This window comes from Salvelinus alpinus, chromosome 6 (genome assembly GCF_045679555.1).
Source record: "Salvelinus alpinus chromosome 6, SLU_Salpinus.1, whole genome shotgun sequence".
Classification (NCBI taxonomy): Eukaryota; Metazoa; Chordata; class Actinopteri; order Salmoniformes; family Salmonidae; genus Salvelinus; species Salvelinus alpinus.
This window is the reverse complement of record NC_092091.1, coordinates 89,381,404-89,409,389: the sequence shown is the minus strand read 5'-3', so window position 1 is coordinate 89,409,389 and position 27,986 is coordinate 89,381,404. Positions and strand designations below refer to the sequence as shown.

General features: G+C 42.6%; 1 pseudogene; it reads right to left on the bottom strand.

The window, feature by feature from the left end:
* Positions 1 to 11: 11 nt before the first annotated feature.
* LOC139579551 (NACHT, LRR and PYD domains-containing protein 3-like) lies at positions 12 to 27,688 on the bottom strand (annotated as a pseudogene).
* Positions 27,689 to 27,986: the final 298 nt, after the last annotated feature.

The window sequence follows — 27,986 nt, the reverse complement described above, 5'->3', positions numbered from 1 at the left end:
CAGACACACACACACACACAAAACGCATTCCTTTTAATTGACATGTACTCCATGTATTTGACAGGGATACTGCACATCAATAAACACTTCTGTAAATGTACCAGATTTTTCCACATAGACACACCCTATGTGTTTTAATAAAATCAACTATAGGTGTATGCACTGAGCTTGTCTGATGCTTTAAGCACACTGTTCAATAAAACAATTAAGACACTAATGACTCAAGAGGGAGCCAGAGATCAAGATAATCAGAAGAAAGGCTGTCATCAAGGAGAAGGTTGGCTACTTTGAAGAATCTAAAATCTAAAATATATTTTGATTTGTTGAACACTTTTTTGGTTACTACATGATTCCATATGTGGTATTTCATAGTTTTGTCTTCACTACTATTCTACAATGTAGAAAATAGCAAAAAATAAAGAAAAACTGACTAACTAAATGACTAACGTTTGACTGGGACTGTATATAATTCATATTTACAAGACATACAGTACCAATCAAAAGTACTCTCTCTCCATCAGTGCTCTCCCTACTTTTAACCTACTTCTGTCATTTCTCAATCTCTTTTTACTGTTAAACACTCAGCCTTGAGTCTGTCCCAAATGGTACTCTATGTAGTGCACTACTTTTGACCAGGGCCCTATTCCCTATCTAGTGCACTACTTTTGACCAGGGCCCATAGGGTTCTGTATAGGGAATAGGATGCCATTTGGTACAGCTTTGGCTGATCAGTAAAGGTCAAGGGTCATGATCAGGGGGTTACCATGGAGATAGAGGAATATGTTGAATTAAAACGGGACGGCCAACCCTACTCCTGGAGAGATACTACTGGCCGTGCAGGCTTTTGCTCCGACCCTGCTCTAACACCTGATTCTACTAATCAGTCTAATCAGAACCTTGACTGGCAGAATGAGGTGTATTAGAGCAGGGCTGAAGCAAAAGCCTGCAGACCCAGTAGCTCTCTGGGAGGAGGGTTGGTATCACCAAGACCACTTAGGTTCATACGGCATAAACTAGCTTTCTGATTGGTTTACCGGCCATCAATTAGCTTTCTGATTGGTTACTTCACATACAGTTGAAGTCGTTAGTTTACATACACCTTGGCCAAATACATTTAAACTCAGTTTTTCACAATTCCTGACATTTAATCCTAGTAAAAATTCCCTGTCTTAGGTCATTTAGGATCACCACTTTATTTTAAGAATGTGAAATGTCAGAATAATAGTAGAGAGAATTATTTATTTCAGCTTTTATTTCTTTCATCACATTCCCATTGGGTCAGAAGTTTACATACACTCAATTAGTATTTGGTAGCATTGCCTTTAAATTGTTTAACTTGGGTCAAACGTTGCGGGGAGCCTTCCACAAGCTTCCCACAATAAGTTGGGTGAATTTTGGCCAATTCCTCCTGACAGAGCTGGTGTAACTGAGTCAGGTTTTTAGGCCTCCTTGCTCACACACGCTTTTTCAGTTCTGCCCACAAATTTTCTAGGTCAGGGCTTTGTGATGGCCACTCCAATACCTTGACTTTGTTGTCCTTAAGCCATTTTGCCACAACTTTGGAAGTATGCTTGGGGTCATTGTCCATTTGGAAGACCCATTTGTGACCAAGCTTTAACTTCCCGACTGGTGTCTTGAGAGAGAGCATTCAGTGTAAACCTAAACGTTGAGTAGGAGTGTCGATCTAGGATCAGGTATGTTTGAATAGGAGTATTACTATCCATTCTACCATTAGGATGGTACCCCAACACTGTTACTATCCATTCTACCATTAGGTTGGTACCCCAACACTGTTACTATCCATTCTACCATTAGGTTGGTACCCCAACACTGTTACTATCCATTAGGTTGGTACCCCAACACTGTTACTATCCATTCTACCATTAGGTTGGTACCCCAACACTGTTACTATCCATTCTACCATTAGGTTGGTACCCCAACACTGTTACTATCCATTCTACCATTAGGTTGGTACCCCAACACTGTTACTATCCATTCTACCATTAGGTTGGTACCCCCAACACTGTTACTATCCATTCTACCATTAGGTTGGTACCCCCAACACTGTTACTATCCATTCTACCATTAGGTTGGTACCCCAACACTGTTACTATCCATTCTACCATTAGGTTGGTACCCCAACACTGTTACTATCCATTCTACCATTAGGTTGGGACCCCAACACTGTTACTATCCATTCTACCATTAGGTTGGTACCCCCAACACTGTTACTATCCATTCTACCATTAGGTTGGTACCCCCAACATTGTTACTATCCATTCTACCATTAGGTTGGTACCCCAACACTGTTACTATCCATTCTACCATTAGGATGGTACCCCAACACTGTTACTATCCATTCTACCATTAGGTTGGTACCCCAACACTGTTACTATCCATTCTACCATTAGGTTGGTACCCCCAACACTGTTACTATCCATTCTACCATTAGGTTGGTACCCCAACACTGTTACTATCCATTCTACCATTAGGATGGTACCCCAACGCTGTTACTATCCATTCTACCATTAGGTTGGTACCCCAACACTGTTACTATCCATTCTACCATTAGGTTGGTACCCCAACACTGTTACTATCCATTCTACCATTAGGATGGTACCCCAACGCTGTTACTATCCATTCTACCATTAGGTTGGTACCCCAACACTGTTACTATCCATTCTACCATTAGGTTGGTACCCCAACACTGTTACTATCCATTCTACCATTAGGTTGGTACCCCAACACTGTTACTATCCATTCTACCATTAGGTTGGTACCCCAACGCTGTTACTATCCATTCTACCATTAGGATGGTACCCCAACGCTGTTGCTATCCATTCTACCATTAGGTTGGTACCCCAACACTGTTACTATCCATTCTACCATTAGGATGGTACCCCAACACTGTTACTATCCATTCTACCATTAGGATGGTACCCCAACGCTGTTGCTATCCATTCTACCATTAGGTTGGTACCCCAACACTGTTACTATCCATTCTACCATTAGGATGGTACCCCAACACTGTTACTATCCATTCTACCATTAGGTTGGTACCCCAACACTGTTACTATCCATTCTACCATTAGGTTGGTACCCCAACACTGTTACTATCCATTCTACCATTAGGATGGTACCGCAACACTGTTACTATCCATTCTACCATTAGGTTGGTACCCCAACACTGTTACTATCCATTCTACCATTAGGATGGTACCCCAACACTGTTACTATCCATTCTACCATTAGGTTGGTACCCCAACACTGTTACTATCCATTCTACCATTAGGTTGGTACCCCAACACTGTTACTATCCATTCTACCATTAGGATGGTACCCCAACACTGTTACTATCCATTCTACCATTAGGTTGGTACCCCAACACTGTTACTATCCATTCTACCATTAGGTTGGTACCCCAACACTGTTACTATCCATTCTACCATTAGGTTGGTACCCCAACACTGTTACTATCCATTCTACCATTAGGTTGGTACCCCAACACTGTTACTATCCATTCTACCATTAGGTTGGTACCCCAACACTGTTACTATCCATTCTACCATTAGGTTGGTACCCCAACACTGTTACTATCCATTCTACCATTAGGATGGTACCCCAACACTGTTACTATCCATTATACCATTAGGTTGGGACCCCAACACTGTTACTATCCATTCTACCATTAGGATGGTACCCCAACACTGTTACTATCCATTCTACCATTAGGATGGTACCCCAACACTGTTACTATCCATTCTACCATTAGGTTGGTACCCCAACACTGTTACTATCCATTCTACCATTAGGTTGGTACCCCAACACTGTTACTATCCATTCTACCATTAGGATGGTACCCCAACGCTGTTACTATCCATTCTACCATTAGGTTGGTACCCCAACACTGTTACTATCCATTCTACCATTAGGTTGGGACCCCAACACTGTTACTATCCATTCTACCATTAGGATGGTACCCCAACACTGTTACTATCCATTCTACCATTAGGATGGTACCCCAACACTGTTACTATCCATTCTACCATTAGGTTGGTACCCCAACACTGTTACTATCCATTCTACCATTAGGTTGGTACCCCAACACTGTTGATCTGAAGCTGTGAACAAAGACAGTGGTCCAGCTCCCCAAGAAGGTTGATCATCCTGGAACACGACTCCGTTCCTTTTCTCAACACCATGTCGATGATGTCACGTGCCTTCTCTGCCCTCTCAGCGATCACCTTCACTGACTCCATTTCCTCCTGGTTGATGACTGTGTGTTGCAGGAGTCCGTCCAGCAGTCCATTCAGGACAGCTTTTGACACTCGTTTCACAAACTTTGTCCGTACAGAACGCAGCTGCTGCTCTGGAGAACCAGTCAGACTGCTCTCAGCCGGACGCCCTGCCCCCGACACAGCACCTGAGAGAGTCAGGTTACAACATAACGACATTTGTACATTTTATATTTCAGTCATTTAGAAGCAGACTCCTAAAATAAAAGTACTGAGAAAACATTCTCTTTTACAATAATGACCTGAACATATCACATTGACATTTAGGACGGTTTCACAGACATAGAAAAACAGGCTGGGTCATTCAGAACCAGGCTAATCAGAACCAGGCTAATCTACATCAAGTCCTGGAGGAGATGTCATTGGGTCATTCTGATCTACATCAAGTCCTGGAGGAGATGTCATTGGGTCATTCAGAAGAACCAGGCTAATCTACATCAAGTCCTGGAGGAGATGTCATTGGGTCATTCAGAACCAGGCTAATTTACATCAAGTCCTGGAGGAGATGTCATTCAGAACCAGGCTAATCTACATCAAGTCCTGGAGGAGATGTCATTGGGTCATTCAGAACCAGGCTAATCTACATCAAGTCCTGGAGGAGATGTCATTGGGTCATTCAGAACCAGGCTAATTTACATCAAGTCCTGGAGGAGATGTCATTCAGAACCAGGCTAATCTACATCAAGTCCTGGAGGAGATGTCATTGGGTCATTCAGAACCAGGCTAATCTACATCAAGTCCTGGAGGAGATGTCATTGGGTCATTCAGAACCAGGCTAATCTACATCAAGTCCTGGAGGAGATGTCATTGTTCTTGAAGTCAGCCTTTTATAATCAGGACTAGTCCAGGTCCTACAGTAAACCATGTTGACTGGCCCTCATGCCATTGGTTTGTACAGTGCATTCAGAAACTATTCAGACCCCTTGACTTTTTCCACATTTTCTTACGTTACAGCCTTATTCTAAAATTGATTAAATAAATGTTTTCCCTCATCAATCTACACACAACACCCCATACTGACAAAGTGAAAACAGATTTTTGCAAATGTTTACAAATGTATTAAAAATAAACAGAACCTTATTTACATAAGTATTCAGACTCTTTGCTATGAGACTCGAAATTGAGCTCAGGTGCATCCCGTTTCCATTGATCATCCTTCAGATGTTTCTACAACTTGATTGGAGTCCACCTGTGGTAAATTCAATTGATTGGACATGATTTGGAAAGGCACACACCTGTCTATATAAGGTCCCATAGTTGACAGTGCATGTCAGAGCAAAGACCAAACCATGATGTTGAAAATATTGTCTGTAGAGCTCCGAGACAGGATTATGTCGAGGCCCAGATCTGGGGAAGGGTACCAAAAGTTTCTGCAGCATTGAAGGTCCCCAAGAACACAGTGGCCTCCATCATTCTTAAATGGAAGGAGTTTGGAACCACCAAGACTCTTCCTAGAGCTGGCTGCCCGGCCAAACTGAGCAATCAGAGGAGAAGGGCCTTGGTCAGGGAGGTGACCAAGAACCCAATGGTCACTCTGACAGAGCTCCAGAGTTCCTCTGTGGAGATGGGAGAACCTTCCAGAAAGACAACCATCTCTGCAGCACTCCACCAATCAGGCCTTTATGGTAGTGGCCAGACTGAAGCCAATCCTCAGTAAAAAGCACATGACAGCCTGCTTCGGAGTTTGCCAAAAGGCACCTAAAGGACTCTCAGACCATGTGAAACAAAATTCTCTGGTATGATGAAACCAAGATTGAACTCTTTGGCCTGAATGCCAAGCGTCACATCTGGAGGAAACCTGGCACCATCCCTACGGTGAAGCATGGTGGTGGAAGCATCATGCTGTGGGGATGTTTTTCAGCGGCAGGGAGACTAGTCAGGATCGAGGGAAAGATGAACGGAGAAAAGTACAGAGAGATCCTTGATGAAAACCTGCTCCAGAGAGCTCAGGACCTCAGACTGGGGTGAAGGTTCACCTTCCAACAGGACAACTACCCTAAGCACACAGCCAAGACAATGCAGAAGTGACTTCGGGACAAGTCTCAATGTCCTTGAGTGGCCCAGCCAGAGCCCGGACTTGAACCCGATCTAACATCTCTGGAGACCTGAAAATAGCTGTGCAGCGACGCTCTCCATCCAACCTGACAGAGCTTGATAGGATCTGCAGAGAAGAATGGGAGAAACTCCCCAAATACAAGTGTGCCAAGCTTTCAGTTTTGTCTGTTTTTGCTTTGTCATTATGGGGTATTGTGTTGATGAGGTAAAAAAAAAAATTGAATCAATTTTAGAATAAGGCTGTAATGTAACAAAATGTGGAAAAAGTCAAGGGGTCTGAATACTTTCTGAATGCACTGTAACTCATGTTTACTTACTTGTTGAACGGGTGTCAGTGATGTATTCATCTGAAAGATAAACAACATGAGGTTATATCACTCTAAATAGCATCTGGTACTAAAGTACAAAGTGATGATTGACATATCCCATCCAACTACCTCATCCCCATACTGTATTTATTTATTTATTTTGCTCCTTTGCACCCCAGTATCTCTACTTGCACATTCATCTTCTGCACATCTACCATTCCAGTGTTTAATTGCTATATTGTAATTATTTCGCCACTATGGCCTATTTATTGCCTTACCTCCCTTATCTTACCTCATTTGCACACACTGTATATAGACTTTTTCTATTGTATTATTGACTGTATGTTTGTTAATTCCATGTATAACTCTGTGTTGTTTGTGTCGCACTGCTTTGCTTTATCTTGGCCAGGTCGCAGTTGTAAATGAGAACTTGTTCTCAACTGGCTTACCTGGTTAAATAAAGGTGAAATAAAATAAATAAATAAATAAATATTCTCCTACCTTGTGATACTTTTTCTTTCCATACTGTCCTCTCATCATCACTGAATAACTCCATCTCAATGTCAATCCCTGTCATTTTCACAACCGCCCTGAAAAAGCTTGGTGTGGTGTCTCTTTGTATGAGATGAATCTTCTGGAGAGAGAGATTGTTTTGGCAATGTAAACATATGTTTCCCATGCCAATAAAGCCATTTGAATTTAATTGAGAGCGAGCGAGAGAGACAGAGAGCGAGACAGAGAGAAAAGAGACAGAGATCAATGGATAGAACTGTGACTTAAATGTCAGATTCATGTTCTTATTCTACTGAAACTGTACCTGTGGATTGATGGAGGTAGAACAGGGAATGTTCAGTCTGATGGAACTATTCAGTTTGAAGGACTGCTCTGGTCTTGAGATGAGAATCCTTGAAGACCCTTGAGACTTTTCCTGTTGTTCCACAGCCTGCGAAACGAGGCATGGAATACCCAGCCAGTCAATGTATAGTCTTATTCAAACATTATTCAGAAAACTAGCAACACACTTATCTTCATTTAATGAGTGTCAACATAAACTGCACCACTGGTTAGTTAAGGTCATCTCTATAATAATGGTCCCTCACCTGTATTTGGCCGGGGTTCCAGGGGAACAGGTATAGGCGAGAAATTAGTGTTTCCCTTTTCACTGTCAGATAGAGCATCAGCTCACAGTGGACATCTACGTTCCATGAAAAGATATAGCTCAGTATAACAGAGATAAGTGAGAACTTGGGATGGAGAATCTTAGCATGGAATCTGGTGACCTCATGCACTTCCTCTAAAGACACTCCATGTTCCTCTACATGAAGAATCTTCATCTCATTCCTCAGGGAAGGGTTGGTCCCTGAACAACACAATAAAAAGGAGACAGAAGGATGAATAATACAATATTTGTCTAACTAAAACAAAGAATATGCAGTACCAGATCACAGTAAACTCAAACTCCCAGAATAGTTCATTCATTAATTCAGGAAGTGAAACAAAGTTACATGGAAATGTCTTTCTGAATACTATTTCTATATGGTTTTACCTAAACAGACAAAGTGTGGCAGATGAACTTCCTCCAGTTCACCTAACTCCATAGTGATGTCCAGCAATGGACCACCTTGTGTGTACTGCATGTCTTTCAGAAGTTGACTGTAGGGATCCCAGTTCCTGAAGTGATACTTCAGGATGACATCTCTCTCACACAGCCAGCGGAGCCCAGACACTGTGCACTCATAACTCCCTTTGGGTGTCCTGTGTCTGAGGGCAACAACAAGATATGGTAGAGAGGGTCAATGGTCAAATGGAGAGGTTGGATTAGAAGACTATTCCCAAAGGTAATGGGGAAATACACTAGCAAGTGTAAGTAAGATGGCACCGGAGAAGATGGCAGACGTTTTTCGTGCCCCCAACCGATTGTGTTTTTTTGTTCGTTTATCTGCGTTGTTTGTAACTTAGTTTTTTACGCATCTTGTACATAATGTTGTCGCTACCATCTCTTATGACCGAAAATAACATCTAGACATCAGGACTGCGATTACTCACCACGGACAAGCAGAATCCTTTTTCTTCTTTCACTACTCTGACGAGCCAGAGGCGGAGGATATACGGCTCCCTCGGGAGCAGGCCCGAGCCCCGGGATCAGTGTGAAGAGAAGGCGGAGAAAGAGAGGCCGGAGAGCGGGCTGCCTGCTGAGAAGTCGAAGGCAATCGAATAAACCCCCACTTCCCTCAATTCTGCTAGCAAATATGCAATCTTTGGACAATAAAATCGACGAGTTACGTTTAAGATGAAACTACCAACGGGACATTTAAAAACGGTAACATCTTATGCTTCACGGAGACGTGGCTGAATGACTACAACATCAACATACAGCTGGCTGGTTATACGATGTACCGGCAGGATAGAACAGCAACGTCTGGTAAGACAAGGGGCGGTAGTGTATGTATTTTTGTAAACAACAGCTGCTGCACAATATCCAAGGAAGTCTCAAGCCATTGTTTGCCTGAGGTAGAGTATCTCATGATAAGCTGTAGACCACACTACCTACCGAGAGAGTTTTCATCTGATTTCTTTGTAGCTGTTTACATATCACCACAGTCAGAGGCTGGCACTAAGACAGCATTGAATGAGCTGTATTCCGCCATAAGCAAACAAGAAAACGCTCACCCAGAGGTGGCGCTCCTAGTAGCCGGGGACTTTAATGCAGGGAAACTTAAATCAGTTTCTTTCAGCATGTTAAATGTGCAACCAGAGGGAAAATAACTCTGGACCACCTATACTCTACACACAAAGACACATACAAAGCTCTGCCTCACCCTCCATTTGGTAAATCTGACCACAACTCTATCCTCCTGATTCCTGCTTACAAGCAAAAATTAAAGCAAGAAGCACCAGTTACTAGATCAATAAAAAGTGGTCAGATGAAGCTAAGCTACAGGACTGTTTTGCTAGCACAGACTGGATCCTGGACTTCCTGATGGGCCGCCCCCAGGTGGTAAGGGTAGGTAACAACACATCCGCCACGCTGATCCTCAACACAGGAGCCCCTCAGGGGTGCGTGCTCAGCCCCCTCCTGTAGTCCCTGTTCACTCATGACTGCACGGCCAGGCACGACTCCAACACCATCCTTAAATTTGCAGATGACACAACAGTGGTAGGCCTGATCACAGACAACAACGAGACAGCCTATAGGGAGGAGGTCAGAGACCTGACAACAACGAGACAGCCTATAGGGAGGAGGTCAGAGACCTGACAACAACGAGACAGCCTATAGGGAGGAGGTCAGAGACCTGACAACAACGAGACAGCCTATAGGGAGGAGGTCAGAGACCTGACAACAACGAGACAGCCTATAGGGAGGAGGTCAGAGACCTGACAACAACGAGACAGCCTATAGGGAGGAGGTCAGAGACCTGACAACAACGAGACAGCCTATAGGGAGGAGGTCAGAGACCTGACAACAACGAGACAGCCTATAGGGAGGAGGTCAGAGACCTGACAACAACGAGACAGCCTATAGGGAGGAGGTCAGAGACATGGCCGTGTGGTGCCAGGACAACAACTTCTCCCTTAACGTGATCAAGACAAAGGAGATGACTGTGGACTACAGGAAAAAGAGGACTGAGCACGCCCCCATTCTCATAAACCTATTCCCCCTCAGGAGACTGAAAAGATTTGGCATGGGCCCTGAGATCCTCAAAAGGTTCTACAGCTGCACCATCGAGAGCATCCTGACTGGTTGCATCACTGCCTGGTATGGCAACTGCACGGCCTCCGACCGCAAGGCACTACAGAGGGTAGTGCGAACGGCCCAGTACATCACTGGGGCCAAGCTTCCTACCATCCAGGACCTCTATACCAGGCTGTGTCAGAGGAAGGCCCTAAAAATTGTCAAGGACTCCAGCCACCCTAGTCATAGACTGTTCTCTCTGCTACCACACGGCAAGCGGTACCAGAGCGCCAAGTCTAGGTCCAAGAGGCTTCTAAACAGCTTTTACCCCCAAGCCATACGACTCCTGAACATCTAGTCAAATAGCTACCTGGACTATTTGCATTGCCCCTCTCCACACCACTGTCACTCTCTGTTATCTATGCGTAGTCACTTTAATTAACTCTACCTACATGTACATACTACCTCAACTAACCGGTGCCATCGCACATTGACTCTGTACCGGCACCCCACCTATATATATTGTTATTTTTTACTGCTGCTCTTTAATTACTTGTTACTTATAGCTCTTATTCCATATATTTTTTAAACTGCACTGTTGGTTAGGGGCTTGTAAGTAAGCATTTCACTGTTGTATTCGGCGCATGTGACGAATACATTTTGATTTGAAGTGGAATGAAATGTTAAAAGTAGTTATTTTACCTGAACATTGTCACTCCCTGGACAGTGGAAGTCAAGGGTTCAATCTGAAGCCAGTGTGTGGAGTCCTGAACAAGGACAAGCATGTCAGTAATACATATGGGGCCTGTTTCCTGGACACAGATTGAGTCTAGTGCTGGACTAAAAAGCATGCTCAATGGAAGTTTCAATAGAAAGTTCTTTAAGGTCCAGGACTAGACTTAATCTGTGTCTGGGAAACTGGCCCATTAACCAAAGTAACTAATATAATGTATTTAATCAATGTTACATGGAATGCTGGTGATTTATCATTTAAACTGTCTACTGACAAAATATGACAACAGCTAAAATCCTGCATGCCTACAAGCAGAACACAGGACTGTCTATATCCCAGTATGAATGGTTGGTCACTACACACCTGGCTTTGAGACTGTGTTTATATTACTAAAGCAGAACACAGGACTGTCTATATCCCAGTATGAATGGTTGGTCAGTACACACCTGGCTTTGAGACTGTGTTTATATTACTAAAGCAGAACACAGGACTGTCTATATCCCAGTATGAATGGTTGGTCACTACACACCTGGCTTTGAGACTGTGTTTATATTACTAAAGCAGAACACAGGACTGTCTATATCCCAGTATGAATGGTTGGTCAGTACACACCTGGCTTTGAGACTGTGTTTATATTACTAAAGCAGAACACAGGACTGTCTATATCCCAGTATGAATGGTTGGTCACTACACACCTGGCTTTGAGACTGTGTTTATATTACTAAAGCAGAACACAGGACTGTCTATATCCCAGTATGAATGGTTGGTCAGTACACACCTGGCTTTGAGACTGTGTTTATATTACTAAAGCAGAACACAGGACTGTCTATATCCCAGTATGAATGGTTGGTCAGTACACACCTGGCTTTGAGACTGTGTTTATATTACTAAAGCAGAACACAGGACTGTCTATATCCCAGTATGAATGGTTGGTCAGTACACACCTGGCTTTGAGACTGTGTTTATATTACTAAAGCAGAACACAGGACTGTCTATATCCCAGTATGAATGGTTGGTCAGTACACACCTGGCTTTGAGACTGTGTTTATATTACTAAAGCAGAACACAGGACTGTCTATATCCCAGTATGAATGGTTGGTCACTACACACCTGGCTTTGAGACTGTGTTTATATTACTAAAGCAGAACACAGGACTGTCTATATCCCAGTATGAATGGTTGGTCAGTACACACCTGGCTTTGAGACTGTGTTTATATTACTAAAGCAGAACACAGGACTGTCTATATCCCAGTATGAATGGTTGGTCAGTACACACCTGGCTTTGAGACTGTGTTTATATTACTAAAGCAGAACACAGGACTGTCTATATCCCAGTATGAATGGTTGGTCACTACACACCTGGCTTTGAGACTGTGTTTATATTACTAAAGCAGAACACAGGACTGTCTATATCCCAGTATGAATGATGGGTCAGGACACACCTGGCTTTGAGACTGTGTTTATATTACTAAAGCAGAACACAGGACTGTCTATATCCCAGTATGAATGGTTGGTCAGTACACACCTGGCTTTGAGACTGTGTTTATATTACTAAAGCAGAACACAGGACTGTCTATATCCCAGTATGAATGATGGGTCAGGACACACCTGGCGTTGAGACTGTGCCTGACTCCTGCAGGTATGTAAAAGTAAGAATTGACATTATGACTTACCTCAACATGGTCACAAGTCTTACAGATCTGAGGAATCCCTGTAGTCAAAAGTAGTTGGTTAAAATGTAATAATGAATTAATAATTATTAAATAGACCTCTAATAAAAATGAATATTAGTGAACAACAGTCTCAGAATGTACACTCATTAGCATACCCTAATCTGACATTAGTGTTATATTAATGAATGTTTGTGGAAGCAGGAAACAACATCGTTCTGGTCCATGTTTTGTAGATGTTGGGGTCTGATTTCTGGTAGATCCTAGGATGAGAGCTTAGAGGTAGAGTCAGCTAAATGATGATGTAGGAGCAGCACCACAGATATTGTGATGAGCAAGATGCCTGACTTCTCTCTCACACAGTATCTGCCCATGTGCAAGGGTTCTCTTCACTCTCTTACAGAGTGGTAGCCACGGGACTAAAACAGAGAAGTTTAGCCTTGCGTTCCAACGTTCTTAGTTGTTGTGGAAATTGACCCACTATGCCGTTTACTTTGTGCAACTAAGTCATATCGATGACTCTACCTTTAAGTTTGTTTTGACCAAATAGATCATGATTGTGTTCCTTGTCTGGGACTCAAGTATAATGAACTCTTTCATCGTATTTTGATTTAAAAACAATTATCAGTTAACACTCACATTTCTCAGGTCCAGACTTGATCCAACACTCTCCACCGTGGTCTCTGGTGTCCTCAGGTCCAGGCTTGATCCAACACTCTCCACCATGGTCTCTGGTGTCCTCAGGTCCAGGCTTGATGCAACTCTCTCCACCATGGTCTCTGGTGTTGGTAAAGCAGAAGGATAGACTGTGATTAAACTAAATACAACTTATAAAGGCTTTATATAGCATACATACAGTCTTCATAAGCAATACAAAGGGTGCATAAATACAACAAGTGTATAAAGGGTGACAGAACAGCTCCCTATGTAGGGTGCATTGCAAACACTGTCAACTTCCATAAAGTCAATACTGATGGTGACATTACAAGTGACATTGTTAATCTTGATGAAAGCCCCTAGAAATCTGAAGTAACCAGGTATCATCATTTACATTACATTTACATTTAAGTCATTTAGCACATCAGTTACATTCCCCCCTAGAGATGTGAAGTCACCAGGTATCATGAGTTACATTCCCCCCCTAGAGATGTGAAGTCACCACGTATCATGAGTTACATTCCCCCCTAGAGATGTGAAGTCACCAGGTATCATGAGTTACATTCCCCCCCTAGAGATGAAGTCACCAGGTATCATGAGTTATACCCCCCTAGAGATGTGAAGTCACCAGGTATCATGAGTTACATTCCCCCTAGAGATGTGAAGTCACCAGGTATCATGAGTTACATTCCCCCCTAGAGATGTGAAGTCACCAGGCATCATGAGTTACAATCCCCCCCTAGAGATGTGAAGTCACCAGGTATCATGAGTTACATTCCCCCCTAGAGATGTGAAGTCACCAGGTATCATGAGTTACATTCCCCCCTAGAGATGTGAAGTCACCAGGTATCATGAGTTACATTCCCCCCTAGAGATGTGAAGTCACCAGGTATCATGAGTTACATTCCCCCCCTAGAGATGTGAAGTCACCAGGTATCATGAGTTACATTCCCCCCTAGAGATGTGATGTCACCAGGTATCATGAGTTACATTCCCCCCTAGAGATGTGATGTCACCAGGTATCATGAGTTACATTCCCCCCTAGAGATGTGATGTCACCAGGTATGATGAGTTACAATCCCCCCCTAGAGATGTGAAGTCACCAGGTATCATGAACTACATTCCCCCCCTAGAGATGTGAAGTCACCAGGTATCATGAGTTACATTCCCCCCTAGAGATGTGAAGTCACCAGGTATCATGAGTTACATTCCCCCCTAGAGATGTGAAGTCACCAGGTATCATGAACTACATTCCCCCCCTAGAGATGTGAAGTCACCAGGTATCATGAGTTACATTCCCCCCTAGAGATGTGAAGTCACCAGGTATCATGAGTTACATTCCCCCCTAGAGATGTGAAGTCACCAGGTATCATGAACTACATTCCCCCCCTAGAGATGTGAAGTCACCAGGTATCATGAGTTACATTCCCCCCTAGAGATGTGAAGTCACCAGGTATCATGAGTTACATTCCCCCCTAGAGATGTGAAGTCACCAGGTATCATGAGTTACATTCCCCCCTAGAGATGTGAAGTCACCAGGTATCATGAGTTACATTCCCCCCTAGAGATGTGAAGTCACCAGGTATCATGAGTTACATTCCCCCCTAGAGATGTGAAGTCACCAGGTATCATGAGTTACATTCCCCCCTAGAGATGTGAAGTCACCAGGTATCATGAGTTACATTCCCCCCTAGAGATGTGATGTCACCAGGTATCATGAGTTACATTCCCCCCTAGAGATGTGAAGTCACCAGGTATCATGAGTTACATTCCCCCCTAGAGATGTGAAGTCACCAGGTATCATGAGTTACATTCCCCCCTAGAGATGTGAAGTCACCAGGTATCATGAGTTACATACCCCCCTAGAGATGTGAAGTCACCAGGTATCATGAGTTACATTCCCCCCTAGAGATGTGAAGTCACCAGGTATCATGAGTTACATTCCCCCCTAGAGATGTGAAGTCACCAGGTATCATGAGTTACATTCCCCCCTAGAGATGTGAAGTCACCAGGTATCATGAGTTACATTCCCCCCTAGAGATGTGATGTCACCAGGTATCATGAGTTACATTCCCCCCTAGAGATGTGAAGTCACCAGGTATCATGAGTTACATTCCCCCCCTAGAGATGAAGTCACCAGGTATCATGAGTTATACCCCCCTAGAGATGTGAAGTCACCAGGTATCATGAGTTACATTGCCCCTAGAGATGTGAAGTCACCAGGTATCATGAGTTACATTCCCCCCTAGAGATGTGAAGTCACCAGGCATCATGAGTTACAATCCCCCCCTAGAGATGTGAAGTCACCAGGTATCATGAGTTACATTCCCCCCTAGAGATGTGATGTCACCAGGTATCATGAGTTACATTCCCCCCTAGAGATGTGAAGTCACCAGGTATCATGAGTTACATTCCCCCCTAGAGATGTGAAGTCACCAGGTATCATGAGTTACAATCCCCCCCTAGAGATGTGAAGTCACCAGGTATCATGAGTTACATTCCCCCCTAGAGATGTGATGTCACCAGGTATCATGAGTTACATTCCCCCCTAGAGATGTGAAGTCACCAGGTATCATGAGTTACATTCCCCCCTAGAGATGTGAAGTCACCAGGTATCATGAGTTACATTCCCCCCTAGAGATGTGAAGTCACCAGGTATCATGAGTTACATTCCCCCCTAGAGATGTGAAGTCACCAGGTATCATGAGTTACATTCCCCCCTAGAGATGTGAAGTCATTAGGTATCATGAGTTAAACCCCCCTAGAGATGTGATGTCACCAGGTATCATGAGTTACATTCCCCCCCTAGAGATGTGAAGTCACCACGTATCATGAGTTACATTCCCCCCTAGAGATGTGATGTCACCAGGTATCATGAGTTACATTCCCCCCTAGAGATGTGATGTCACCAGGTATCATGAGTTACATTCCCCCCTAGAGATGTGATGTCACCAGGTATCATGAGTTACATTCCCCCCTAGAGATGTGATGTCACCAGGTATCATGAGTTACATTCCCCCCCTAGAGATGCGAAGTCACCAGGTATCATGAGTTACAATCCCCCCCTAGAGATGTGAAGTCACCAGGTATCATGAGTTACATTCCCCCCTAGAGATGTGAAGTCACCAGGTATCATGAGTTACATTCCCCCCTAGAGATGTGAAGTCACCAGGTATCATGAGTTACATTCCCCCCTAGAGATGTGAAGTCACCAGGTATCATGAACTACATTCCCCCCCTAGAGATGTGAAGTCACCAGGTATCATGAGTTACATTCCCCCCTAGAGATGTGAAGTCACCAGGTATCATGAGTTACATTCCCCCCTAGAGATGTGAAGTCACCAGGTATCATGAACTACATTCCCCCCCTAGAGATGTGAAGTCACCAGGTATCATGAGTTACATTCCCCCCTAGAGATGTGAAGTCACCAGGTATCATGAGTTACATTCCCCCCCTAGAGATGTGAAGTCACCAGGTATCATGAGTTACATTCCCCCCTAGAGATGTGAAGTCACCAGGTATCATGAGTTACATTCCCCCCTAGAGATGTGAAGTCACCAGGTATCATGAGTTACATTCCCCCCTAGAGATGTGAAGTCACCAGGTATCATGAGTTACATTCCCCCCTAGAGTTACACACACTCTTCCCCCCTCAAAACACTGCACTGCGCTTGTGACACAAAATTGAGACCTACACGTGAGTGAGACTGACATTACAGTGAGGCTGTCCTATTCAACAGGTTCTGATGCCCTCTAGTGGTTAGAGTGAGACTGACTCTAAAATAACACATTAAAACACACCACTACTACTAATCTAACTGTCTGTAGGTCCAACAGAACACATTAAAACACACCACTACTACTAATCTAACTGTCTGTAGGTCCAACAGAACACATTAAAACACACCACTACTACTAATCTAACTGTCTGTAGGTCCAACAGAACACATTAAAACACACCACTACTACTAATCTAACTGTCTGTAGGTCCAACAGAACACATTAAAACACACCACTACTACTAATCTAACTGTCTGTAGGTCCAACAGAACACATTAAAACACACCACTACTACTAATCTAACTGTCTGTAGGTCCAACAGAACACATTAAAACACACCACTACTACTAATCTAACTGTCTGTAGGTCCAACAGAACACATTAAAACACACCACTACCACTAATCTAACTGTCTGTAGGTCCAACAGAACACATTAAAACACACCACTACTACTAATCTAACTGTCTGTAGGTCCAACAGAACACATTAAAACACACCACTACTACTAATCTAACTGTCTGTAGGTCCAACAGAACACATTAAAACACACCACTACTACTAATCTAACTGTCTGTAGGTCCAACAGAACCCATTAAAACACACCACTACTACTAATCTAACTGTCTGTAGGTCCAACAGAACACATTAAAACACACCACTACTACTAATCTAACTGTCTGTAGGTCCAACAGAACACATTAAAACACACCACTACTACTAATCTAACTGTCTGTAGGTCCAACAGAACACATTAAAACACACCACTACTACTAATCTAACTGTCTGTAGGTCCAACAGAACCCATTAAAACACACCACTACTACTAATCTAACTGTCTGTAGGTCCAACAGAACACATTAAAACACACCACTACTACTAATCTAACTGTCTGTAGGTCCAACAGAACACATTAAAACACACCACTACTACTAATCTAACTGTCTGTAGGTCCAACAGAACCCATTAAAACACACCACTACTACTAATCTAACTGTCTGTAGGTCCAACAGAACACATTAAAACACACCACTACTACTAATCTAACTGTCTGTAGGTCCAACAGAACACATTAAAACACACCACTACTACTAATCTAACTGTCTGTAGGTCCAACAGAACACATTAAAACACACCATTACTACTAATCTAACTGTCTGTAGGTCCAACAGAACACATTAAAACACTCACCTCTGAATGTGTTGGTCATCTATCTGACACAGAGTCACTGAGGAGGAGGATAAACCTTAAACCCAGGATAGAGGGGTTCAGTGAATGTGGTGTGTTCTGTGTAAAGGTGTGTCAGTGTACCAGAGGAGGACACACTATAGAAGGACAAAGTACCAGCTGGCCAGTCCAGATACACTCCAACTCTGTTAGAATTAGGACCAGGGATGATTCTGCTACAGACTCCAGCATGGTAAAAGTTATAACCTCTATGAGAGCAGAATAAACACCAGGACTTCCTATTATCGCCAATCCAATTGTCATACAACCGTCCCTTCCTCTTCAGTCCTTCGTACACCAAACCAATGTCAGCCACGTCACCATCCCTCTCCACCTCCCAGTAATAACGACACCCAGATAAGCCTTCTTTGCAGAGAACTTGGGGATGATAGTCAAATCTGTCTGGATGGTCTTCATAATGCTGCTTCTCTTCCACACATGTCACCTTCCTGTTCCCCTCAGACAGTATCAGGTGTTGGTTTGCTGTATTTGGGTCCAGGGTGAGATGACAGGCATCTGTAGACAAAAGGAGAGTTTAATCAAACCACATCTTCATATAAAATGTTATTTTGTAGGTACAGAACAAGTATTGATTAGTTACTATGTTACTATAGTTCTGAATAGGCAGTTAATTAGGATTGAAGAGACTTACATTTCCTCAGCCCTGATTTCAGCCTGCACTCTCCACCATGCTCCACACTGTAGGAGAAACAGGTTATTGACTGACAAAGACCTAATAAAGCAGTCAACATTTAAACCATATTGTTGTGTTCTGGTGCACTATCCAAGTTCATTACTAGAGACATACAGGTATTCTATCCTACCTACTGCATACAGAACGGAGTACAATTCATTACTAGAGACATACAGGTATTCTATCCTACCTACTGCATACAGAACAGAGTACAATTCATTACTAGAGACATACAGGTATTCTATCCTACCTACTGCATACAGAACGGAGTACAATTCATTACTAGAGACATACAGGTATTCTATCCTGCATACAGAACAGAGTACAATTCCAACAGGATATCAGAGATGCAGAAGAAGAGTATTCATGTGGTGATGATGTATGCTGTGTTGGAGTGCTCAGCCTGCTGAGTAAACTTCCCCTTAATTCTACCATCATGTCCTCATGTTACTGACCCTACTACACTACATATGACACAACCGCTGCTCACACTATTAGGACATCTATTCTGACTTACTTCAGCTTCATCAGTTTATATGTGGGATCCACCAGAGCAGCTGAAAGCAGTCCCCCTGCAGAGTCTCCTGGGTGATTGTAGCTCAGGTCCAGCTCTTTCAGGTGGGAGGGGTTTGACCTCAGAGCTGAAGACAGAGCAGCACAGCCCTCCTCTGTGACCAGACAGCCAGACAGCCTACAGAGAGACACACAACAGCTGTCTAGGTTGGTGTACTGGTGTCAATCATCTTGTAGGACACCCATACATTTGTCCATGACACAAACATTGTCATGAAACATCAGATTTTCAGAGTATTTGTTTTACTAAACTCAGCACTGACCTGACTGAAACAGCTGTACTTACCCCAGTGTGTGTAGTTTACAGTCTGGATCCTCCAGTCCAGCAGACAGCAGTGTAACTCAGCTCAGTACAGACCTGACTGAAACAGCTGTACTTACCCCAGTGTGTGTAGTTTACAGTCTGGATCCTCCAGTCCAGCAGACAGCAGTGTAACTCCTGAGTCCTGCAGGTCATTGTCTCTCAGCTCCAGTTGTTTCAGTTGTGAGTTGGGTGAACTCAGGACAGAGGCCAGATCTGAACAGCAACCCTCTGTCAGACCACACTGACCCAGACTAGTGGGCAGAAGAGCACATGATTAACACATGTTTAAAACATCCACATAATAACTCATACTGAAGATATTTAACTCACACTAGTGTCTGTATGTTGCAGAGTGGACGGGTTAGTCCAACACAGAGCAGCTCCACTCCTCTGTCTCCCAGGTCATTGTTGCTGAGGTCCAGTTCTCTCAGGGAGGAGTTTGGTGTCTGCAGAGTCTCACAGGATTCATATGTGAGTTTACAGCCAGCTAGTCTGGAGAGAGGAGATATACACTTAAATATTCAAAGCTTTAAGAATAATGAGATGCATTAAGACAATTGTTATTTAACCTTTATTTAACTAGGCAAGTCAGTAAAGAACAAATTCTTATTTTCAATGACGGCCTAGGAACAGTGTTTTGTTCAGGGGCAGAAGGACAGATTTTTACCAGCTCGGGGATTCAATCTAGCAACCTTTCGGTTACAAGTCCAACGCTCTAACCACTAGGATACCTGCCTCCCCACATGATTAACCAATGTTAAAAACATACTTTTTTCGACCCTTCATATATTTTTTGTATTAGTTTTTACAAGATGAATGATGAGAAGAGAATCGTCCAGCTCATCGGTGTCATGACGTTGCCCTATTGGTGAGGTTTATGACCCCCATAAATACCTTAACCCCTTTTCTCTCTCTACTCTACAGAATGGACTCTTGGAAAGCCCTTTGTTAACATAGAGAGAGTATGGTAACGTCAACAGGTTGGTAACTGAACAACATTTCTGTAATCCAACCAGTTGAAAGTGTCCGTTGGTACTTAAAGAATATGATGTCAGATCAGTTGTCGTCTGAGACATTATTACTGATGACAGGACGACAAACTGTATCTTGGAAAGTCTACACGTTCTAGTTATCAGATCCACATGGAATTGTTGTGCAATTTAAATATTTAAATATGAAACTATTTGTGAAATGATTAAATGTAATTTTAGTTTTTAAAGCGAGAGAACTGTTTTCATAAGTAAAATATGCTCAATCAGTGGCCACACCCACGTCAACAGGCATTGGTTGGAAATGATGAACAAACCCCTTTTCTACATTTCTATAAACCCCAATTCACGGCGAACTAAGCCAACCTCAGCGTGAGCTCTGGTTGCGAATGGTTGAACGACTACAACCTAACGAAATTAACATTGTGTTCCCAATGACGTGAGGACTGATGTCCATACGTTTAGAAGGGCGAATTTCAAAGTGGAGGTGACGATCGCCACGCTGGAAGGATGAATTTCGACTATACCAGCCAGAATATAGCATGAGCTTAGGATGGCAACTTGGTATGAACTTTGAACTCTTATTCACTAAAGACGTGATACATCCTAGACGTCGAGTTAGCAGCAGCAGCTGTAAACTTGCGTGGCCTAGGAAAGGACGAACAATATCTTCAGAAAGACAGGGTACTACAACGTATCCGTTCTACCACAAGACGACAGACTACAACGTATCAGCCCAGAAATATTATTCAAAGGACAAAGGAGATCTCTGCTGCACCACCCAGCCTTCCATCTTCGACCAATCTATCGAAGCGCAGCTCAGAGTAAATATATTTCTTGCATTATCCTTTTCCGAATGGGCGGTTATTTAGAATGCATAAGATTCTGTATTTACGATAGCATAGCTTCATGAGGACCGATAGAGACCCAATCCATTTGTTCCTCAGTCTTCCCGCTCTTTCATTCAAACCCAACCCCTTTCTTTGTGTAACCAGTCATCATATCAGTTTATTCGGAAGACAACAGCTCTATAAACATTCTTCCGTGGTGCCCCAACTTCCTAGTTAATTACATTTACATGATTAGTTTAATCAGGTAATATTAATTACAGAGAATTGATTTGATAAAATAGCATGTTATATATCATATAATCCATTGTAAAGACACGACATCGGGTATCTCACTACACCCCCCATATGCCATGTCATGAAATATGCAGAAAGACGGATTAAAAGTATGTTTACGTTGTAATACTTCTGACAGACAACTTCTAACTCCGCCCATAACTTTTGGAATTATAGCATTCCCAGAAAGCATGAATTATTGACTCAATGTTAGTTTTATACTTAAGACACGACTCTGTCGTTGTGCTGTAGAATTTGTGAATGTTGTCTTGTGTAATAAATTCTATACATTAGTTTGTACTGGATTAAACATACATTCTTGTTAACTGTAATTGTGTTATTTATGTTCCAACATTCCCTCCATCTTGTTCCAATATCAGTTATTTTGAAGTCTTGGTTCCAGTAGTTTATATTTTTTCTAAAAACACAAACTCACTCAAGATATTTAACCTTGATATAGTTTGATATATTTATCACTTGTGATGTAGGTTTCTGCATATTTACCAAGATGTTCAAATAATGTTAAAAACACACATATACTAACTACATACAAAATATATCAACTCACAGTGGATACTGAAGATATTTAACTCACACAAGTGTCTGTATGTTGCAGAGTGGACTGGTTAGTCCAACACAGAGCAGCTCCACTCCTCTGTCTCCCAGGTCATTGTAGCTGAGGTCCAGTTCTCTCAGGGGGGAGTTTGGTGTCTGCAGAGCTGAGGTCAGAGTCTCACAGGATTTATATGTGAGCTTACAGCCATCCAGTCTGGAGAGAGGAGATATGGTGATACACTGTTAAATATGCAAAGCTTTAAGAATAATGAGATACATTAATTAACCTTTCTCGCCCCGGGGTTCCGCTAGCGGAACACCCACAACATTCCGCTTCGCAGCGCGCGAAATTCAAAAATATTTTTTTGAAATATTTAACTTCCACACATTAACAAGTCCAATACAGCAAATGAAAGATAAACATCTTGTGAATCCAGCCAACATGTCCGATTTTTAAAATGTTTTACAGCGAAAACACAATATATCTTTGTTAGCTCACCACAATAGCCAAACACACAACGCCATGTTTTCACCGCAAACATAGCTTTCACAAAACCCACAAATAGAGATAAAATTAATCACTAACCTTTGAACAACTTCATCAGATGACAGTCTTATAACATCATGATATACAATACATTTGTTTTGTTCGAAAATGTGCATATTTATAGGTATAAATCGTAGTTTTACATTGCAGCCACCGTCACAAATAGCACCAAAACAGCCAGAATAATTACAGAGAGTAACGTGAAATAAGTAAATACTCATCATAAAACATTTATGAAAAATACATGTTGTACAGCAAATGAAAGATAAACATCTTGTGAATCCAGCCAATATTTCCGATTTTTTAAGTGTTTTACAGTGAAAACACAATATATATTTATGTTAGCTCACCACCATGTTATACAATACATTTATGTTGGTTCGAAAATGTGCATATTTAGAGCTACAAATCCTGGTTTTACATTGTGAATACGTAGCCATAATGCACAAAATTGCCCGGAGATATTTTGGACAGTCACGTAATCTAACCAAAAAACTCATCATAAACTTTACTAAAAAATACATGTTGTACAGCAAATGAAAGATACACTGGTTCTTAATGCAACCGCTGTGTTAGATTTTAAAAAATAACTTTAGTACAAAGTACAGCATGCAATATTCTGAGACAGCGCCCAGCAATTCTCCGCCATGTTGGAGCCAACATATTCCACAAAAATACGAAATAACATCATAAATATTCTCTTACCTTTGATGATCTTCCATCAGAATGTAGTGCAAGGAGTCCTAGTTCCACAATAAATCGTTGTTTTGTTTTAGAATGTCCATTTCTTCTGTCGAATTAGCAACTTTGGCTAGCATTGTGGAGGGCACATGTCCATCAACTCTTGGAACGAAAAATTCCGCGCATGGAACGAAAAATTCCAAAAGTCACAATAAACGTCGAATAAACTGGTCAAACTCGGTTGAAAATCCATCTTTATGATGTTTTTCTCATATGTATCCAATAAAGTCCAAGACGGCGCATTTCGTCGTGTATACCTAACGCATTTCAGAAGACAATGTGGTGTTCTCTGGTGCGCAGCTGAATACTGCCAATAGGGCGGACCTGTCACTCCAAAAGCTCTCATTCGGTTTCACGTCAAGCTAGACACCCCATTCAACATTCTACTGCCTGTTGACATCTAGTGGAATGCGTATGAATTGCATACAGATCCATAAATATAAGGCAATTGAATAGGCAAGGCCTGACACAGAGCCCCATTTACAGAATTTTCACTTCCTGTTTGGAAGTTTGCTGCCAAATGAGTTCTGTTTTACTCACAGATATAATTCAAACAGTTTTAGAAACTTCAGAGTGTTTTCTATCCAATAGTAATAAAAATATGCATATCGTATGATCTAGAACAGAGTACGAGGCCGTTTAATTTGGGCACGATTTTTCCCAAAGTGAAAACAGCGCCCCCTATTCACTAAGAGGGAGCAAGAGACAAAAACGGAAGTACACATGATTAACCAATGTTGAAAACATACTAACTCACTTAAGATATTTAACCTTAGTTTTATATATTTATCACATTTGATGTACGTTTCTGCATATTTACCAAGATGTTCAAATAATGTTAAAAACACACACATACTAACTACATACAAAATATATGAACTCACAGTGGATACTGAAGAAAGTTAACTCACACAAGTGTCTGTATGTTGCAGAGTGGACTGGTTAGTCCAACACAGAGCAGCTCCACTCCTCTGTCTCCCAGGTTATTATAGCTGAGGTCCAGTTCTCTCAGGGGGGAGTTTGGTGTCTGCAGAGCTGAGGCCAGAGTCTCACAGGATTTATATGTGAGTTCACAGCCATCCAGTCTGGAGAGAGGAGATAATCTGTTAGATATACAAATCCGTCATTATAATGATACTGTAAACATCAACTCAATAACAGAACTTACAGTGCTCTCTTGCAGGTTTTCACGACCGGCAGCAACCTCTGATAACCTTCCTCTGATGTGTTGTATGTCTTCAGGTCAAACTCCTCCAGCACCTCCTCTGACATCAGTAACAGGTAGGCCAGGGCTGAACATTGGTCAGGTTCTAGTCTTGTTGCTGAAAGGGTTCCTGATCGCAGGGAGGTCTGCATGTCTTCAACTAGAGAGTTGGAACCAAGCTCATTCAGACAGTGAAACAAGTTGATGATCCTTTCTGGTGAGGATTCCTCCTCGATCTTGTCTGAAAGGTACTCAACTGTGCTCTCATTGGTCTGTGTTGTACTTCCTGTCTGTGTCAGAAGGCCTCGTAACAGATTCTGATTGGACTCCAGTGAGAGACCTAGAAGGAAGCGGAGGAACAGGTCAAGGTGTCCATTCTTACTTTTCAAGGCCTGGTCCACTGCGCTCCTGTGTAAGTCAGACAACTGGATTGACTCCTTCTCTTCATCATCACTAGTGGGGGAGAAAACATTTTCCTTCTTGTCCAGACATGATTCTAAAGCATGCACTGCTGCTAGAAACTCCTGAATGCTCAGATGCACAAAGCTGTAGACCTTGTCTTGGTACAGCCCAGATTCTTCTTTAAAGATCTCTGTACACAACGCTGAGTACTCTGATGCCTCTGTGACATCAAGGCCACACTCTCTCAGGTCCTCCTCATAGAAGATCAGGTTGCCCTTCTGCAGCTGTTGGAAAGCCAGCTTTGCCAGTTTCAGGATCATCTCTTTGTCTGACTGAGACAGTTCCTTTGGGTTTGTCTCTGTGGCTTTGTTGTACTTCCTGTTCTTCACAATGATTTGGATGAGTATGAAGTGTGAGTACATCTGGGTCAGAGTTTTGGGGACTTCATCCTTCTCTGCCTCTTTCAGTATCATCTCAAGGACAGTGGCTGATATCCAACAGAAGACTGGCATGTGGCACATGATGTGGAGGCTCCTTGATGTCTTCATGTGGGTGATGATTTCATTGGCCAGATTCTGATCTGTGATTTTCTTCCTGAAGTATTTCTTCTTCTGTGGTTCATTGAACCCTCGTACCTCTGTCACTTGGTCAATACACTCAGGAGGGATCTGATTGGCTGCTGCAGGCCGTGAGGTTATCCAGAGGAGAGCAGAGGGAAGCAGATTCCCCTCGATGAGGTTTGTCAGCAGCACGTCCACTGAGGTTGGCTTCGTGACATCACAGCACTTCTCATTGTTTTTGAAGTCTAGAGGAAGTCGACACTCATCCAGACCATCAAAAATGAAAACAGTTTTGGTTTCGCCATCTTCAATGCTGTCAATCTCTTTCAGCTCTGAGAAGTAGTGGGAAAGAAGTTGCATCAGACTGTATTGGTCCTTTTTCAGGTTCAGATCACGGAAAGGAAGAGGAAACATGAAATGAACGTCCTGATTTGCTTTTCCCTCTGCCCAGTCAAGGATGACCTTCTGCACAGAGACTGTTTTTCCAATGCCAGCGATTCCTTTTGTCAGCACAGTTCTGATAGGTTTGTCTTGTCCAGGTAAAGGCTTGAAGATGTCGTTGCATTTGATTGGTGTCTCTTGTGTGGTTTGTTTCTTGGATGCCATCTCTATCTGTCTAACCTCATGTTCATTATTGAGCCCTCCACTTCCACCCTCTGTGATGTAGAGCTCTGTGTAGATGTCCTTGAACAGACTTTGGTTTCCATGGTGTCCAATTCCTTCAGATATGTGTTGATACTTGTGTTTCAGTTTAGCCTTAATGTCTTGTTGGACTGTCAGCAGAGTTTCACCTGTAGGAAAACAATGAGAGTTGGGACTCATAAGTTTGTGTGTTGTGTTTTATAAGGGCCTTTGTACCGTTCTTTGCAATACTGTATAAAACAGTCTTACTTCTTCTGTCCAGAAGGTTGTGTGTGATCTTTAATGCATCCTCACTGTCCAAACTCTCCACTTCCTTATTGTCATCTGGTAATGGTTCCTGGCTGAAAGCAGGTGGCTGATCACTCTTCATTGATAGCAGGCTGGTTGTAGGGGACTCTGCTCTGGGCTTCTGGACACTGAACAAAACAGGGAGACAGATCACCTCATCACATCAATACCTCATCTACATCCTTTTAGCAACAGTATAGTGGAACTTCTAGAAGTCCTGAGGTTTCTTTATAAAGCTACAGTCTGCAATTGGTAAATCCATTTTTTGCCTTTTAAATGAATGATGTAGACCTACATTTTATGTAATTTGTAACACTTTTCATTAGTTTGATATTTTTAACCTGTTATAACAGGTTAACCATGTATATTTTACAATTCATCTCTTACTTCTTAGAACTGGTGTCTTGAGTCATTTTAGAGGGAGTGGTCTCCTCCTCTCTCTCCCCAGAGAGGCTCATTTTAGAGGCAGTGGTCCCCTCCTCTCTCTCCCCAGAGAGGCTCATTTTAGAGGCAGTGGTCTCCTCTCTCTCCCCAGAGAGACTCATTTTAGAGGCAGTGGTCTCCTCCTCTCTCTCCCCAGAGAGACTCATTTTAGAGGCAGTGGTCTCCTCCTCTCTCTCCCCAGAGAGGCTCATTTTAGAGGCAGTGGTCTCCTCCTCTCTCTCCCCAGAGAGACTAATTGTAGATGTAAGTCACAGATCACTCAGCTACAACAATAAATAACAGGGCAGTCAATATTTCTGAACATTGTTGAACCATTAACAATGACAACACTTTTACTGTCCGTGGTCAGAGTTCGAACAGACTTCATGTTGCATTTAAACAGTCCAACCGGTTATTACTTTGACCTGGATCCCCATTGGCTGTCTCCATAACAACAGCTAGTCTACCTGGTTGGATCCCCTGACTCCATAACAACAGCTAGTCTACCTGGTTGGATCCCCTGACTCCATAACAACAGCTAGT